Source organism: Lissotriton vulgaris, chromosome 8, assembly GCF_964263255.1.
Source record: "Lissotriton vulgaris chromosome 8, aLisVul1.2, whole genome shotgun sequence".
Classification (NCBI taxonomy): Eukaryota; Metazoa; Chordata; class Amphibia; order Caudata; family Salamandridae; genus Lissotriton; species Lissotriton vulgaris.
The window spans coordinates 200,210,418-200,230,060 of record NC_141696.1 but is presented as its reverse complement, the minus strand read 5'-3'; positions in this window follow the sequence as shown (position 1 = coordinate 200,230,060).

Below are 19,643 nucleotides of genomic sequence, written 5' to 3'. Positions count from 1 at the left end.
TGCACAAGTCTTTACAGACGTCGGGAGTCCTCGCTGACGAATCAGGAGCCGGAAGGAAGGAGTTGCTGGCCGGCGACCAGTGGAGATAGTTTGTAGAGATCGAAGCCTGGATCAGGGATGGATGACACCTGAAAGCAGAGGGGACCAAGTTCGTAACTACTAGCCAGTAGTCAGAGGGTACCAGGAGGGCACTGGATGATCGTCACCTCGACTAGGTGAGTGGGCGACGCCAGGCTCTGCAGTCTCACGGACCAGGAGGCGTTGTCGGCGACCAGGATGGAGGTGCGAGCTGTCCCACGAAGGTTGAGGCTGTCGGCGTCGCTGGGCCCAGGATTGGGCAACAAGCCTTGGCAAATTCAGGGTCACGTGGTGGACCTAAAATTGCGTCTTGAGTGGACCAGGAGGGTCCGGGGTGCTCCTTTCTCAGAAGGGAGCAAAGGCCAGTCTGGAGCAACCAGACCAGCAGCGTTGGTTGTCGGGCGTCGTCGAGAAGGCCACAAGCCAGCGGCTAGTAACCAGACAACGTGCTGAGCGGCAAAGAGCAGAAGGGCCCCACGCAGATCGTGGAGATACTGGGAGGCTGCACTTCGGTGCTGGAGCTGCTCAGGGTCGGAGCTTCTCGGACCCCAGAGCACTCACCAGAGGATCCCTCGGTGGTCGTGCTGGTTAAGAAATCGTGCAGGTTTTGAAGATGGCCGGTCCCTCGAGGTCTCGTCGCACCCACGGATCTCAGCTGAGCTGCCGATGTGGGTAGAGGTCAGAGGTGCCAGGGAAGCCGGTTCTCGTCGAGCTGGGCAGTTGGATTCCTAAGGAAGGACGTGCAGCAAACCGCAGAGTTCTTAGATGGTGCCTGCGGATGCATGGTGACTACTCCTTAGCCACAAGGGAGAAATCTTGAGAAGAGTCGAGAGTTCCTTTCGTAGAAGGTATTCTTGATTCAAAGATGATCTAATTTGGAAGGGTCCCCGCTCCTGCCTTTATCCTAAAGAAAGGGGTGGGTACGCGACTAGGTCCTGCCCTAGGAGTGGGACCAGGAAGGGGGGTGGTTACACCCCTCTCCCCTGCCGGACTTTCCCCAGGTCAGGGGCTGGTGTGCCCCTGGAACTGGTTCTAGCCGGCAGATGCGTAGTGAGCACCAGGGTGCCACTCCGCAGTCACCTTCCTGTAAAGCCCTGCCTACCCAGGATACACAAAACCCTGTCTGGGATGGTGCGAGCACCGCCCCGGACAGGAAACCCTTTGTCCAAGCTCTCCTCGCTGGAAGGACTCCCAGCAGCAGGAGGTCAGACTTGTGTCTGTGGTGGCAGTATCCATTTTGTGGAGCTGAGGCTTCAGTTAACTTTAACCGGGGTTCACAGTTACGTACATGTCGTGTCCCTCTAGAAGGGTGGAATGCTAACCCTGTCGCCAGCATTGGTGAGGGGTCAGTATCCCGATTCATATGACACCTTACTCGACATGTCTTGATAACGCGATACCGGAGTTAGCGATATATGGTACGCGTTATCATGGAACAGCCATTGGGTCTTGGTTCCGCAAGCTGCAAAGAAATGATGTTTTCTTTGTTCTTTTCTCTGCTAATGATATCTCATGCTAACGTCATCTCATGTTGTACATTATTACTTTTGGTTCATCTCAATTGTGTACTTCCCTGCTGATTGTTGCATTTAAGGTATTATTGCCGATTATTCCTTTATTCTGCTCTTACTCCATAAGGGAAGAGGATGTGTAGTAAATGTCCTCTCCACTGTTCTTCTCTGGCTAGACTGTACTATGTTATCTGTGACATCATAGGATGCCTGGGTGTCCCTCTAGCTCACAGTGTCTCTCTCTTACTTACTGTGGCAGTTGGTCATCTCAGGCTGAGCTGCTAACAGCTGGCTCCTGGTGGGGTTTTCCTTACAATCTTAACCTGTCTATCTAACCTGGAAGGAACCTGCAATAAAGGATCTTAACTTACTAAGCGGACTCTGCATATTTCATTTACTACACTGACCCATCTAATGGACGCACTGGAGGGGTTGGCAAGGGACTCGTTTCAAGTGTTCCTGCTCAAAGCAGCCTTCTCAACTGCATTCTTTGGGGCATTCAGGTTTAGAGCAAGTAGCCCCAGCAAGAAAAACAGGGGAGCACCAATGTCAAGCAAGGAGTAACAAGAGTGGATCTGCGGCTGAGAAGTTCAAAAACAAACCAGGAAGGCTGGGAACAGCTAGACTGCATTGCGGATCCCAGATACTGTACAGTTTGCTGCCTTTTTGACTAAATGACAATGATACCCACAGGAGGGGCCAACTGTTTGAACACAGAAGCGGGGACCTGTTCAGAAAGTTCCAGGTCACAGCAGTCATTCTCCAAGTCCTGGGCAAAGCAGGGCTCTCACCTGCCTCATTTGGATCACCCTCTTTTAGAGTAGGGGCGGGAACTACAACTGCGTAACACGGCATGCCAGAGGCAGGAATTAAGGTGGTAGACAGGAGGTGCTCCAATGCGTATAAGGCATACGTAAGGCCAAACCTGGTTTGAGAAGACATAATGGCAGCGTCGCCAGACTAACTGACACTGTACTTGTTTCTTCTGCAGAGACCCACACCATACTGCTCTGGTTGGCAGTCATTCCTTTATCAACTGGATGCAGATGTGGAAACCACATGTGCTAGGTGGTGGCGCTGCACGGGGATGAGATGAGAGCAGCTGCTGTGAATATTATCACAACTACAGGCGGCAGCCGCTTGGCACCCTGACGTCTTGATGATTCATGGGGGGGGGGGCAACAGCCTGGCGCAGCCAGGGATGAAGGACCTCCTCCAAATATTTACTTAGGCTTGGAGCCAGATTGTTTAGTAGCACCACCATAATTTGGTCTGAAATAATCAATGGGTTGACATGGCCAGGGGCCTTGACAAATAGGGCAGTGAACAATTCAAGGAGAAAATTAAACATTGCAGTCAGCAGGGACTGCAAGACCAATGAATTAGAGTGCAACAGCCATGGCCTGATCAACCCAAGCCGCCCAGAGCTCTATGCCCCGGATGGGGTGCATCTATTGGAGGAGGGGATGAAAGTGTTCTCGGGCAACCTGTGGGCAGCCATAGCAGTAGCAGGATGCACCTAAAAAAGTACCCAAAAGAAAGACCTACAAAGAGCAAAGGGGATCCCCCGGGAGATGGAAGCCTCCATAGCGGCATGGCAGAAAAACTGAGTACATATGTTGGATAAGGAGGCACGCTCTCAGGGAGTTGTGTAAGAGGTATGCCACTTATCTGGGGATGCCTTATGTCAGGGTGAGTAGGCCGAAAGGGGGGAGTATGTTGAGACGAGTCTTGCAGCCCAGACCTGCCGAATGACCAACACAATCAGTAAAAACCAACAAGGAACTGTATGGCCCTATACTACAGCATATATGATGGCCTGAACAATCTAAGATATGTCACAAAATGGTGATTTGGTTTTGATGTGACAGAAATGATTTATGAATTGTCATCTGTGATTGGGTTATGACCTGTCATCCAACGTATGAACCTGTCAGAAAATGATTTATGACCTGTCAAGTAGATTGATTAATGACTTGTCACCTTTATGATTTATGATCTTGTCAAATGTGAGTAATGCCCTTGTAACGTTGATTTATATATATGTCATATTGATTTATGACTGGAGTACTGTGATGCATATGAAAGGTATGAAAGGTATGATGCAAGTATTACATACATGTTAAAAACTATAAACTGGGGCCAATTTTTAACACAAGACAAAAAGACAAGGTCTGGCAAACTGTATTCAAAGTGTGTGAGTAATGATATGCAGCTACAGGTTGGAGTGGGCCAGTGCGGAGTTAACATACAAAGCCAAAGCAGGTTGAGTATTAACATTTAAGAACCTTCTCAGGAGCAAGCTGGTGGATTGCACTTTAGCCTAGACTAGATTTCTCCTTTCATTCATTAGAGCACAACTTGCCTTTTAGGCTTAACAGATCAGACGTATACAATGTCTGTGAAGAATGTGTCTTGTCCCTGGCTTAGCACCATTTAAGTGAGATATACATAGAGGTGTAAAAGAAAGTTCTTATACAGCATTGCAGTAGCCCATGTAGATGCCAAATATGCAGTAGCAGTTAAGACATTACATAGATAGGTTATACATTCATTAATTCGATTCTGCACTTTACACCTATTTCCCCTATCCCTAACTATGGGCTCGATTAGGATTGCTGGGAATCCGCATCCTCCGGGCCGGCGGAAGCCACCGCCGGCCCGGAGGATTCGGATTTACCGCTGCGGTACCTTCAAAGACCCCCTGCCACATTAGGATGGCTGGGGGGTCAGCGGCGGACGGGAAGACCGTCCGCCGCTTTTCCGCCGCGGTCACCTTCCGACCGTGGCAGAAAAGCTCTTATATGGTGGCGGTGTCTATCAGACACCGCCAGCCATATTAGGATGGGGCCCTTCGTGTTTGGGGTCCCGTTGCGAGCCCCCAGGGTGTTGGGGGTGGGGGTGCATATGGGGGGTACCTATGGTACCCCCTGCTTTGGCATGCACTGGGTGGCAGGCACCATGAGGTGCCTGCCAAGTTGTGCACGCCAAGGCTACACATGCATATTTCACATTGCCGCGGGTGCTGCTTAAAGCAGCATCCGCCGCAATGTAAAATATGCGGGATGTGACCGCCAGAGAGGCGGTCACATCCTAATTTGCCCGGAGGGACCGCCGCTGCGCCTGTGGATGGTCTCTCCACCTCGGGGTGGCGGACGGACGCAGGTCCGTCCGCCATCCTAATAGGCACCATTGTTAGGTTCCGGTGGGACTAAATAATTCCAAAGGGCCCTGGGGCTTATTCTCAAACAGAAGAGCAGACGTAGAAGTCATAGATATTTTTAATGTTTACATTTGGAAGCTGTATCGTGGGCCGCATGCTCACTGCCATTGGAACTATGGTATACCTGGCTGATGTACCCTGATAGGGGCATAACTGGTCGTGGGTTGCTCGTGTTCTGGTTCATAGAGTACCTGGCCTGGCAGTAAGGACTGGACTATTTCAACTGAAGCAGAGTCAAGACCGATTTGCAGATGACTGGGTCCAAACTGAGGAGATCTGGTGGACTAAAATTGATGGATTGAGATGCTGCCATGAGGTTTGCGTAGCTGCAATTCATTCAAGCATTCCATCCACCACTTTGTTTTTGATGCCCTAAGTGTGAAGTGTACCCACAGATTTAGCTCACTCTGTCACTGAAACAAAACTATACCTGGTGGATGAGCCCTAATAAGGGTGAAACCAGTCCTCAGTGGTTTTGTTATGGTTCATGGAGTACCTGGCCTGGAAGTTTTGACTGGACTGTTCTCATTGGCACAGGGTCAAGACTGATTTGCATATGGCTGGGTCCAAACTGTGGCAGTATGGTGGGGAAAAAATGATGGATTGGTATGCTGCCTGTGCGATTGCAAGTGGCTGAAATGATTTCAAGCATTCCATCCACCACTTTGTTTTTCAAATGCCCTACGTGTGAAATGTATTGCCCGACGTAGGTCCCAGATTCACTGTGTCACTGGAACCAAGGTGTACCTGACTGATGAACCCTAATAAGGGCGAAACTAGTCCTAGGTTGCCTGTGCTCTGTTTCAGGGAATACCTGGGTCTGGCAGTTTCAGCCTGGACAGTTGTCATTTTAGCAGGGTCAAGACTTATTTGCAAATGACTGGTTCCAAACTGGGCAGTGTGGTGGTCAAAAAATGATGGGTTGGGATGCAGCCTAATGATTGGCAGTAGCTGAAAATAATTCAAGCAGCCATCTATAAGTTTTATTTTGATGGCCTACAGTGAAAGGTTTGTCCAGTCATGGGTCCCATACTCATTGTGTCACTGGAACCAAGCTATGGTGGATAATGAGCCCTAGTAAGGGTGAAACTGGTTCTGGGTTGCTTGTGTTCTGGTCCAGATAGGACCTGACAGTTCAGGCTGGACTGTTCTCATTGGCACAGGGTCAAGACTGATTTGCATATGGATGGGTCCAAATTGAGACAGTATGGTGGACAAAAAATGATGGATTGAGATGTGGCCTGAGAGACTGCCAGTGCCTGAAATGATTTCAAGCATTCTATCCATCACTTTGATTTTGATTCTCTAAGTGTGACGAGTATGCCCATACATGGGTCCCTTGCTCAATGTCCCACTGTAACTGAGCGATGCCTGGCTGATGAGCCCTATTGGGGTGAAACTAGTCCTGGATTGCTTATGTTCTGGTCCAAGAGAGACATAGCTTGGCAGTTTGGGCTGGACTTTTCCCACTGGAGCAAGGTCAAGAATGGTTTGCATATAGCTGGGTCCAAACTGAGATGTTATGGTGGGTAACAAACAATGGATTGGGATGTGGCCCTAAGCAATTGCCAGTGGCTGAGATTAAGTCAAGCAATCCATCCATCACTTTCATTTTGTTCCCCTAAGTATGACTGGTATGCAGAGACATCGGTCCAGTTCTCACTGTGCCACTGGAAACAAGGTATAGCTGGCTGATGAGCCCTAATAAGAGGGAAACTGGTCCTAGGTTGCTTGTTTTCTGATCAGGGAGAAACTAACCTGGAAGCTTGGGCTCATCTGTTCGTATTGGTGCACTGTTAAGACTAATTTGCAAATGTCTGGGTCCAAACTGAGGTGGTATGGTGGGTTAAAAATGATGTATTGGAATGCGGCCTGAGCAATTGCCATTGGCTGAGATTAATTCAGGCATTCTTTCCATCACTGTGATTTTGATTCCCTAAGTGTGATGGGTATTCCCAGACATTGGTCTCGTGCTTACTATGTCACTGGAACCAAGCTATTGGCAGTTCAGGCTGAACTGTTCAAATTGGCGCATGATAAAGACTGACTTGCATATGGCTGGTTGTAAACTGAGGTGGTATGGTGCGTTAAAAGGGATGAATTGGGATGTGGCCCAGAGCGATTGCCAGTGGCTAAAATTAGTTCAAACGTTCTATCATTTTTTTTCCGAATGTCCTAAGTGTGAAATTTATGCACAGACGTGGGTCCTAGGCTCATTGAGTCACTGGAACCAAGCTATACCTGGCTGGTGAACTTTTATAAGAGGGAAACCAGTCTTAGTTTGCTTATGTTCTGGTTCAGGGAGTACCTGGTCTGGCAGTTCGGCTGGACTGTTGCCATTGGAGTAGGGTCAAGATTGATTTTTATATGGCTGTGTCAAAACTGGGTGCTATGGTAGTCAAAAAATGATGGATTGGGATGCAGCCCAAACAATTGCCTGTAGCTGAAATTAATGCAACCATTCCATCTACCAGTTTGATATTGATGCCCTAGTGTGACAGGTTTGCCAAGATTTGGTCACATGCTCATGTTATACTTGAACGATGAGCCCTGATCCGGGTGAAGCTGATCCTGGGTTGCTCATGTTCTGGTTCAGGGAGAGCCTGGTTCAGCAGTTCATGCTGGACTGTTCTCATTGGCACAGGGTCAACACTGATTTGCATATGGCTGTGTCCAAACTGAGGTGGTATATTGGGCAAAACATTATGGATTGGGATGCTGACCGAGCAGTTGCCAGTGGCTGAAATAAATCAAGCATTCCATCCATCACTTTGATTTTGATGCCTTAAGTGTGACAAGAATGCCCAGAAATCGGTCCCTTGCTCACTGTGCCACTGGAACCAAGCTATACATGGCTGATGACCTCTAATGGGGTGAAACTGGTCCTGGTTTGCTGGTTTTATGATTTAGGAAGGACTTGGCTTGGAAGTCTGGGCTGGACTGTTCCCACTGAAGCAAGGTCAAGAATGCTTTGAATATGGGCTGGTCCAAAATGAGATGGTATGGTGGGCAAAAACAATGGATTGTAATGCAGCCTGAGTGTTTGCTGTAGACTAAGATTAATTAAACCATTCCATCCATCACTTTGATTTTGATACCCTAAGTGTGACAGGTATGCGTAGACATGGGTCCTGTGCTCACTGTGTCACTGGAACCAAGCTACGCCTGGCTGAGGAGTCCTAATAAGCGGGTACGGGTCCTAGGTTGCTGCTGTTCTGTTCAAGGGAGGACCTAGCCTGGCAGTTTGTGCTGAACTGTTTTATTTTACACAGTTTCAACTGAGGCAGTGTGATGGGTTAAAGAAATTGATTAGGATGTGGCCCAAGTAATTGTCAGTGGCTGAGATTAATTCACCCATTTCATCCATCACTTTGATTTTCATTCCCTAAGTATGACCGGTATACTCTCACGTGTGTTCCTTGCTTAATGTGCCACTGGAACCACACTATACCTGGCTTATGAGCCCTAACAAGAGTGAAACCAGTCCTGGTTTGCTTGAGTTTTAGTTCAGACAGGACCTGACCTGGCTGTTTGGGCTGGACTGTTCCCATACGAGCAAGGTCAAGACTGATTTGCAAATTGCTGGGTCCAAACTGAGGTGCTATGGTGGGTGAACAACAATGGACTGGAATGCAGCACTGCACGATTGCCAGAGGCTGAGATGAATTCAAGCATTCCATCCATCACTTTGTTTATGATGCCCCAAGTGTTATATGTGGCTCAACAAACACTTCATGCATGATTTCATATTGTGGTGTCACAGGATGCCCATAGGACTGTACTCTTGACCAATGGCGCTCAAAGCTCAAAGAGCTGCAGATAAATTCCAAAGGGCAGTGAGAAGACAACAACCTGCAATAGATATCTTTGCCAATCTGAAAATGGTTCAAGACCCTACAAAAAGCTTCCTCTCTCAAGACCACTGCAATGTTCATTAAATGCATTATTGGTGCAATCAACAGGAACAAGTATCAAAGTTAAGATGGAGTTCAGTGAATACCATTTACCTCCAGGCCCTGTGGCACAACATTTTAACAAGCCACAGTCTCTGAAGTTAAAACCTCTCATCTTAAAGAACTGTTGATGATGGTATTTTCCTTCCAGCTCTCTTTTTAGGCCACCCCCATCATTTCATGGAGCAAATGGGCTTGATCTTTGGTCCCCTTCTTGATGTAGGTGGTCAGAAAGATTACAATTTATCAATTTGAAACTGAGACAAGTATAATGCAAACTTTACAGAATTAGTATGCAGCTGCTCTGAAGTTACTTTTAATATTTAAAAGTTTTGTATTGAATTGCATTGTATTGTAGATTTATATGGTGCTTACTAACTCTGACAAGGCATTAAAGTGCTTTGAGGAGGGGCAGAATGTCACTCTGAGGAGCCCAAAGTTAGTATGTAGTGCTAGTTGTAAGTGTTGCAATTATTCGTATGGTATGCAATGTTACTAGATGTGGTATCCTAATTAGTAGTGTGCAGTTTCTACTGGAGGAAAGTTACCTTGTGAGAAAATGCGTCTTTTTGAAGGTCACCTCGTTTTTATTGACTGGTATTGCTGTTTCTTTAACACTGCACACTGAGGCACTGCCACCCAGGAGCAAGTGAATGTGCCCAGACTGCTAAAACATGGTATGTTGACATTGTAGCCCACAAGGTAGAATGCCCAGTACTGAGAAGTGGTACATGCAAGAATTTACTCCTGGCATACACATACAGTGACTAGCACCCCAAATGCTATTTTTACTGTTAAGGTTGTAGCTGTCCTATGAGAAACACTAAAGTTCAGATAAAATAATAAATCTGTCTGGCATTAAATAAGTCTGCTGTTTTAACCAGCTAAATGCCTAATGTTTTATGTTTATTATTCTACAATGTCGTAGAGGGCATGTTTTATTTATGTCTTTTTTGTTACCAAATGGTTGTCTAGCAGTGGATTTTATCTAGTATAGTTATGTATAATTTTTATGAGAACTGTTATATGTTAAATGATAATTTGATTTATTATTAACATTTTGATATCATGATACATATTCACATGTTATGAAGACTACTACTGTTTTTATTTATGTTCGGGTATGTTTTATGGGGTTTTAACACAGAAATATACATGCTAATGAATTAATAAATCTGCTAATTTTGTATTGGGATAAGCTACAGAGGGGATTAAACCACTATTTAAATGTTTATTAAAATATGATTCATTGGTGAAGCAGGATCATCAGTAAATATTTAGGAAAAGTATGTTTTAAAAAGTTACACTTTACCCTCCTGAATCTAAAGTCGGCTAATTAGCATTAGCCAATGCTAGATCCTGTCAGCGGTTCCCTTCATGAGCTGTGAAAATGGCTCCCAAAGCAGGAACAAATGCTCCATGATGTACAATGGGGTACCATGATCGCTGAAGGGTACATATATATATGTTCTTTGGATTTTTTATACTGCCAAGTCAAACTTCATCCATTTCCTATTTGGTTGTCCTGACGTTATTCTGTCATAAAGCTTCTCTACTGAGTTATCTGGTCCATCTGTATGTGTTGCATAAGATTGGCTCCAAGGTGCTGCATGAAAGTGTTTTCATTGGTCTGTATATTGTCACATGAGACAGGGATTTGGCTAGAGGTTTTTTCAGAAAATTGTGGTTCATTGAGGGAAATGGTCGCAACATGGAATGGAGCAATTTTAGAGATGTTCACCAGCTCTGGTTTGCAGAAGACAGTGCACTCCGTGAGTCCAGTTGTGTGAGTCATTCTAGAGATGATTTGGGAGAGACAGAGTTCAGTTAGTCCATACATGATGGTATTAGGTTGTGACATTTGTGTTTTTTCATACCAAATGTTTAGGACACCTAGAAAGCATACGTTAGAGTATCTGATGGTAAAGTCGGCTATGATCTTACAAAGGCATTTATGAATGCTGCATTTTTCATTGAGGTCTGCCTGTGGTAAAAAAATGTGCATAAGAACATTGGGAGGAGGTTGCATCTTCTCAGAAAAGATTTACACTCCAATATCGTATGTCCTCCATTTTGGTGCTGGGTATGCGTTCCTTGAACTTCAATTGATGTGAGAAGCATCCAAGATGTAAAAAATGCTCAAGTATTGTGCGCAGTAAACGGTAAATACGTTTACAGTCTCTGACAACTTATAATACAGTAAGGACTACATTCAAATCCAATCTTGATTTTATCTGTGTCTAGATTGGTAAATTCCCTCTGATGTAGGTGTGTGCAGAAGTTGGCACTTACGTGTTTATAGTGCATGCGTGGCATCATCTCATGGCAAGCAGAGACACCATGGGCCCAATTCACAAAGGTAAACTTATGCTTTTATAAATGATTACTACTATTAGGTATTCACAAAGGTAAACTTAGAACAAATGTCTAAGTTTACTACTTTTCTGCACTCACAAAGCTAAGTTACTGCCAGTAAAGTTAGACTTTTGGTCTAAGTTTACCTTGGTGAATACCGAAAAGTAGTACATTTAGACTTTTGGTCTAAGTTTACCTTTGTGAATCAGGCCCCATTATTTTATGTTTTTATTTAGGAGCAACAACTCATCTTTCCACCAAACAAATTCCCCTCCCGTCCCCCCCCCTCACCCCCCACCCCCCGCCGAAAATGTTGTTTGCTTCTCGGTGAATTGGCTCCTTTTTACAGGCACCATAATTGGTACATTAACTTTGAAGTGTATACTAAACTCTTAAAACATGATAAATGATTTCTTTTTCATTAGATTTTTTAACTAAACTCTGTCTCTGAAACATTTAAAGTGTTGGAACAGGGTTCACAGATCCACAGTAGCTATATTTTCCTCATACAAGTGTAAATTATCAGCATTCAGAGTGAATGTGAAGAAATTATAAGCAGAAATGCTGCATTGTCAGCCGCATCTGTCTAGAGTGCTCATTCTAAGGAAAGGCTCTTTGGAATGGCGCTTCCGTTTGCGCGTCCACACATATTAAAGACCTACTGCCAGCTTAAAAACCAGAAATGTGAAGGAACCCTAATTACTATGAAAACTAAAGAAGCAATCAAACTTTGACTTTTCAGACATGCAGATGTTCAAAAACTGGAAAATTGATATGTACATAAGGCTACATTTCCGCTTCAAAAATCTCAAAAAAGTAAAATGTTTAGCATCAGCAAGATGGAGCAGATTTTCTTTTTTTAAATTAAATTACGCGATCATTACTTTAGGAATTTAATTTCAGGTAGCCCAAACTTTTATATGTTACAAATTAGAAAAAAAGCTTCGTAAAGAAAAATATCAATAGCTTTTCTTTGTTACTTAAAATTGTTTGATATACAATTTTAGGTTTTGAGTTTATTGTTCAAATGTAACTTCCTCTGTTGTTTGTACAGGGCAGTCCACACATTTGTGAACACAGAAGAAAATCCTTTGCATGCCAGGTCTGACTCTGGACTAATTCTGCCTGCAGCGCCCTGACTGTGTGCGCTTTTTCAAATATCTACAAGCTTTGTATATGAATGAATGTTCTGGAAGAATTCAGAAAGACAATCGGTTTATAAACTATACAGTGTGAGGACCTCATAGGCAAGCTCCCCATGGGTTGGCCTGCGGTGTACGCGCAGTAGAACCTTAGTACTCTTTTATATACTCTTATGACGTCTTTGTGAATCAGCCGCAAAACTTCGAACTCCCTTTTACTAAATGTGCAAAGAGGATCCTTTCTATTTGTACTAATTGTACATGAATAATCCCATTTAAGATGTTTTGTGGCCATTTCAGAAGTACATATAAGAGTACCTAAGAGTATTACGGAAGTACTCTTTTACATAGTCCTACATATCTTTGTTAATTGAGCCCTAACAACACAAATTTAGCTGGCAATGGCAAAAACTAAGGGGCATATTAGCAACACCTTGTGATAATTATCGCAAACCGCGCTTAGCGTGATTTTTTTTATCGCCTCCTTTCGCTGGATTTTATCACAGAGATAACCCAGTATTACCAACGTTTATCTCCACGGCGATAAAAAATCCAGCGATAGTGGCGAATCCCATCTTTAACGTCAGATTTCCACCAATAAAAATCCTATCGCTAAGGAAAATCTCGCTAATAGGCAGGCGGGGACTTAGCCGTAGAATCCACCTCCCATTGACTAATATGGCTAAGTCAGGTTTTTACCAGGTGTAAAATCCTGGCGCTAATCGCCGTTAGCGCACATTTTTTTATTGCGTTGCGGGTATTGCTAATAGGTGATAGCTGTGTTAGCGACTGCTTTCAGTCGCTACCAGTTTGGGTACGCCCACTTTGCATTTCATTAGCAATAAATATCACTGACATGCAAAGCGGGCCCCAAACCGGCCGCTATTCGCTGGAAGCTGTTGCTAACTGCTGTTAGGGACGGCTTGGTAACTGGGTGATAAAAAAATCGCCGTTTTATCAGCAAAAGTGCAGCTAAAGCGGCGATAACGCCCTTGCTACTATGCTCCAAAATTCTACTGAAAATTGACAAAGTGCAAAAAAAGCTAATAAAATTATTAGGCAGCCATTCCACACCAAGAAAAACAAAGCATGACAACTAAAACGTTACACATCATTGGTGAGTTCAACAAACATTCCCTCACTTGTGTTATATTAAGGGCATTTAGAATAGCACAACAACTCACTCTTGAAGGAGCGTCTTGGGGCTTACAGAATCAACGATACCAACTAACAGGAGCCTAAGGGGGATAGGAAGCAGGCCGCCCCCCACTCAAAGTGCAGTCAACAATAATGGCCTACCCCTTGTGTATTCTTATGAAAAGATTTTTAATTTATATTTTATTTTTAATCAGACAGAGGGTGTGCATACGTCTTCTGTCTGTAAGGATGTATTGCACATTGTTACAATCTGAAATGGTGCTGTTCACCTATATATGTGTGTCTACGTGATCTACCGCCTATATCCCTGTTCCCTCTCTCATCCAACTGTGAAAAAAGGGGGAGGGAAGGTTGACAGTGCCTCACGGTAGCAACACCAAAGGGAGGATTCTAACAGGCTGGTACTCGCCTGATTCCTCACTTCTCATCATTAGCTACTGTCAACCCAAAAATAAATTGGGAGAAAAAGATTGTGCAATCAAACCAAACAACCATCATGTGTTTCACGTGTTATATAACCCAATGTGATGTGCCCATATCCCTACCAGAGTGGAATACAGATAAATCACCCTTTAAAAAGAGCAAAGCAAACTGGCAACTATATCTTTATTCTGTAACACATGATGGTTGTTTGGTTTGATTGCACAATCTTTTTCTCCCAATTTATTTTTGGGTTCTTGCTCTGAGCCTCCGCCTCAGAATGATGAAAACACTGAGGTGGGTTTAGAATTGAGCAGCATAAGACAGCGCTAGGAAAAAGAGGAAAAAGAGAAAAAAGAGCTTAATGGTTCACTTGCTGCCTCAGGTGAGGAGGAGGAAGGAAATAAAGATGCGAGTGGCTTATGTGACAGTGCAGAAATAGTAGTGGTGAATGCAAACGTTGATGCAGCTGCCCCTCAGTTACCACCAGGCCATTGGAAACTAACCGCACTGGCTCACCTAAATATGGGAACTTTGGAGAGCCAAGCTGGTAACTTAAGCAGTGCTTCTTGCAAACAGAAGGATCAAGGGACTTTATCGACCTGGACAAGCGCTCCCCTGCTATCCCCTGAAGGAGACACGTTTTTTTCTCTGAATGATGATACGGATGCGGATACATCACAGATTAGCAAGCAGGAAACGTCGCATGAGAGTGTCTCACCCACACAGAAGAGGCATCATAGCCAATCCGTGATCTCTAGACGACGGGCCAGGTCTAAAGGTAGATCTTTGGACTCAGCCAGCAGGCGGCTGGAATGGGACTATTCTGCATCAACACTGACAGCCTGTGCTAGTAATGGCCCCGAAGTAGCGGGTGTAGGTGCAGGTGGAGCCAACAATTCGGGCAGCACCCCTCCTACGCCAATACTTGAGTTACTGTATGTGACACTCAAACAAATGCAGGGAGAGGCCAGGCAGGAAAGCAAGAGGTCACAACTTGCTACTAAGAAGCTTCAGGGGGTCATTAGGAAAACGAACAAGCTCTGCTCTGATATGGCTGATCGAATAACCCATGTAGAAGAGCGAATGGTCGCGGTTGAGGAAGAGGTTGAGAAATGACAGGTTTTTAAGGCTGCACAGGAGAAACAAACACGAAGATTTCGAGAACCGTCAGCGCCGCAACAACGTCTGTCTTCTTGGTCTGGAGGAAAATGTGGAGGGGGAGAACATCCTGGCCTTTGTTGTGAAGCTATTGAAGGGTGCTTTCCTAGACTTGGCCCAATGGAACTGGGAGCTAGAAGTACAACAAGCACATCGCTTCCAAATGTTTAAGAGTTCGCAGTCAAAAAACCAAGGGGGGCAACCTAGGGCTCTATTTATTTTTTTGGGCAATTTTTTGCTAAGGCAGGCAATCATAGATCGAGCCAGACCTGATTAGAAAATGAATTTTGAGGGACAAACCTTCTTCGCTCGACCTGATTTTTGCCACACAACGGTCGAGCGGAGATGGAGGCTATGCCAGATGATTACCCCTTTTCAGGCTGTGAGCTGTGAAGCTTTTTTGCTTTTTCCTGCTCGGCTTAAGGTCATTCACAGAGGGAGGGTCAGGATGTTTTTTTCCGAGATAAAAGCTCAAGACTTTCTCACAGAAGTAACTGAATCACGAGGGGAAAGGCCCCTGGGCAATGCAATAGAAAAGGGAGCTACAGGGAAGGACTGATGTTTATCATAAATTGGTAAAGAGGCATATAGCTAGTCTGCTGAAGTGCAATTTCGCTATTACTGTACTATGAGGTGAGGAGGTAGGGTTTAGGGGCAAGAAGAAGAAGCTGATTTATAGACTATCTCGGCTTGGTTAAGGTAGTGGTATGAAAGATGCGGTGGGAGAGATTATTTCTAAGTAGGCCTAACTGTAGAGAACTCAGAAACCTTGCAATATAATTTTGCGGATTTTGACAGTAAATATCTGTGTGCTTAATGGACAGTATAAGAGGAATAAGGTAGCAATTTGGTTGAAATCCTTACGTGCAGACCTCTTGTGTGTTCAAGAGACACATATAGAGGGTTGCAGAGCTCGTTTAATGGAACAATTAGGGTTTAAACTTTTGGCATATACGACACAGGGCTCTCAAACCTGGGGGGTGGCAATCCTACCCGGAGGAATGATGTGAGGGTTCTTAGAAAGACAGCAGATTAATGGGGTCAGTGGGTTGTGATTGAATGCCTGTTAAATAATTTTAAATTCACACTATGTTCGGTGTACGGCTCAACATGTGACGACCCGGAACTGTTGGAAAATTTAGATTCTAGCCTGCCATTGTGGCCCGCTCCAATAATTATGTGCTGGGATTTTAACATTAACACCTTGCCTGCTCATGACGAGCTGAGCTCGTCATGAGGCATGGTGCTCAGGCGCTCATGATGAGCTCAGCTCGTCATGGGCCGTGGAACGCTCAGGTGCGGGGAGAATTCCCCTGCTGTGCTGAGCGTTCCACGGCAGCCAATGCACCTGTGATGAGCTGAGCTCGTCATGAGCACAGGAGCACTGTAGCTCATGACAAGCTCAGCTCGTCATGAGCATGCGGGCGCTGTGCGCGCACCCCTCCCCCCAGCACAGCGGGGGAATTACCCCCGCAGTGAAGTGGTTAACAGCTTGTGGGTACGATGGGGCACATCAGGAAGCAATTATTCAGGCAAAAAAAGTAAGGTGGGTCTTGCTCTATCTAATTTAAGGGCCGATTATGATCGCGGATGGACTTGCGTCCGTCCGCGATCATTGAGGAGGAGGGGACGTCCGCATGGGCTGCGGAGTCCCCTCCTGTGCGATTAGGATGTGACCGCCACCCTGGCGGTCACATCCTCTATTTTTAACATTGCAGCGGGTGCAGCTTCAAGCTGCACCCGCGGCAATGTTAAAAATGCACGCATTGCATTTGCATGCAGAAAGAGGCAGGCACCGCGCGGTGCCTGCCGCTTTCTGCATGCAAATGCAGGGGGGTACCATAGGTACCCCCCATGTGCACCCCCCACCCCCCCTTCACCTAGGGGGCCCGCAACGGGCCCCCTAGGTGAAGATCCGTATGCTTTTCCACGGCGGAAAACCCGCCGCGAAAAAGCACTTTTAAAAGCCCATCCTGATATGGCGGACGGTGTCTGAGAGACAACGTCACCATATCAGAGCTTTTCCGCCGCGGTTGTAAGCCGACCGCGGCGGAAAAGCTGCGGACGGAAACCAGGACCCACCAGCCATCCTAATGTGGCGGTGGGTCCTTGGTCAGTCCGCTGCGGTTTTTCCGCATCCTCGGGGCCGGCGGTGGCTTCCGCCGGCCCCGAGGATGCGGAAAAACCGCAATCATAATCGGCCCCTTAGTTTGTAATAATGGTTTAACAGATGTATGGGCTTACCTGAAACCCTCTGAAGCAGTACTTTTTTTTCTGCCCCGCATAAGATCGTTTCCCGCCTGGATTATTTTTTTGTGTCCAATGAACTTATCACTAATTTAGGGATTGAAAGGCACCCTCGTATTATGTCAGATCACAACCCATTAGTTTTGACTGTTAATTTTACGATGATGAAAAAAAAGAATGTTGGATGGACTTTTGAACGGATTCTACTATATGATCCTGATTATATCACATACATGAAGAAATGGATTAAGGACTTTGGAGATTTTAATCGGGGGAGCACTAGGGTTGGAATTGTCTGGGATGCTTTTAAGGCGGGGGTGAAAGGGGAGACAATAAGCTACAGACTGCACCATCAAAAGAAGGAGCGACTTAGGGAGTCTGAAGTAAGGGAGGATTTAAATAATCTTGAGGAAGCATTAACTAAGGCTATCACTACTGGAGAAGCGCTAGATAGAATATTATTAAAGCTGGCGGGGATCACTTTGCTAAAAAAGCAGCTGAGATTTATTTGTCTAAAAAAGAGCACTGTTATGAATTCAATGAGCGGGTGGGACATACTTTGGCCATAAGAGTCAGGCAAAAAGTGTCAGCCGGGGAGATTTCTGAAATCTACGATGTCGGAAGGAAGGTTATTACGGATGCATCGGGGATTCGCGAGACCCTTAGGCTTTTCTACCAGCTGCTATATACTAGGGGATCAGTCGCGGCGTCTGGGGGTATTCGTGAATATCTAGAAAAAGTATCTATTGAGAAGGTAGATCCCATAGACAGGGAGGAACTCGAGAGGGTGCTTTCCCATGATGAAATAATGGCTGACTTGCAAGATTTGCATTCTGGAAAAGCTGTTGACCCTGATCAGATCCCGCTGGAGTTCTATAAGATTTTTAAAGACTCTATTGGACCGGATTTCATAGAGGTTATGTTGCTAGCCCAAAGGGGGGGCCTGCTCCTGAATCTTGGGCGGGGGCTGATGTCATTGCCTTTTTGAAAAAAGACAAACCAGCCAGAGAGCCGGGCTCATATCGTTCAATCATCCTATTGAATAGTGATGTAAGAATTTTTTCTAAAATTCTGTCCACGCGACTAAATGGCATCCTAAGGAAAACTGTTCACCCTTGTCAGCACAGGTTTATTATGGGTAGCGGAACAAGGCAACACATACGTTGGGTGATTACTCTTTTTGATGTGACGGAAATCTCAGGAGACCCTATGGCTGTCCTGCTATTAGATGCTGAAAAGGCATTCAATAGGGTCTCCTGGGACTTTCTCTGGGAAGCAATGAGATGGTTTGGGCTGGGGGAGGGGTTTATAAAATCTATCCAAGTGTTATATATGGCCCCCACCGCTCGACTGAAGGTCAATGGTAATTATACTCTCCCTTTTAATATACAGAGGGGGACTCGGCAGGGATGCCCATCCTCCCCTCTGTTATTTGCTATTAATATGGAACCCCTAATACGATTATTGGAGGCTAATAATCGAATTTGCCCAGTCGTAAGCCAGGGAATCGAATCTAAAGTCCTCGCCTACGCCGATGATGTGGCCATCATTACCGCAGATCCACATTCGGGACTGGAAGTGGTCGAGTCAATTGCACTAAAGTTTGGTACATTCACTGGATATGCACTTAATAGATCTAAGACCCAAGCAATAAAGAATCGGTCGGTTAGCTTTGAAGATCCTCGTGTGACAGACACTGCAGTATATCTTGGTATATGGGTTACGGCAGATTTAGAAAAGCTGGTGGCTAAAAACATGGAACCAGTAATTAGGAAGGCGAGGTTGGACCTAGACACACTGAATAACCTCCACTTGTCTCTCGTGGGACGGCTTTTCATCATTAAGATGATGCTTTTACCAAAGATCCTGTATTTGTTTAGGGCAATCCCATTGGATATCCAAAAATCTTGGTTTAATATTTTGGAAGGTCTAGTCAACCGGTTTATTTGGGCACATGGGAAAACTAGGCGGACACTTCGGTTTATGTCTTTATCACGGGTAAAGGGGGGGTTTTCGGTTCCTGACTTCCGGAGTTATTATTGGGCAGCTGCCTTGCAATATATGGAGATACTGGTTGAACCGTGTCCCAGGGGCATGGAAGGTGAAGGTGAAATCGACCTCCCGGATGTTTACAAATTATTATTGAGGAGAAAATGCAGAGAATTGCTTTTGAATTCACAGGGCCTAGTTACTATAAGAGGACGAAATTAAAGACTCTGATTGCTGCTTTTAATATATGGGGGGGCACTAAAAAAGAAGATTGGATTGGGCAGACTCAACCATTATACGGTGTTATACAAGAACCCACATTTCCCGAAATCTTCTCCGATGAGGTTATGGCAAGATGGGCTACTAAGGGTGTTAGAAAGGCTGGTGATCTAATCGGCAAGGAAGG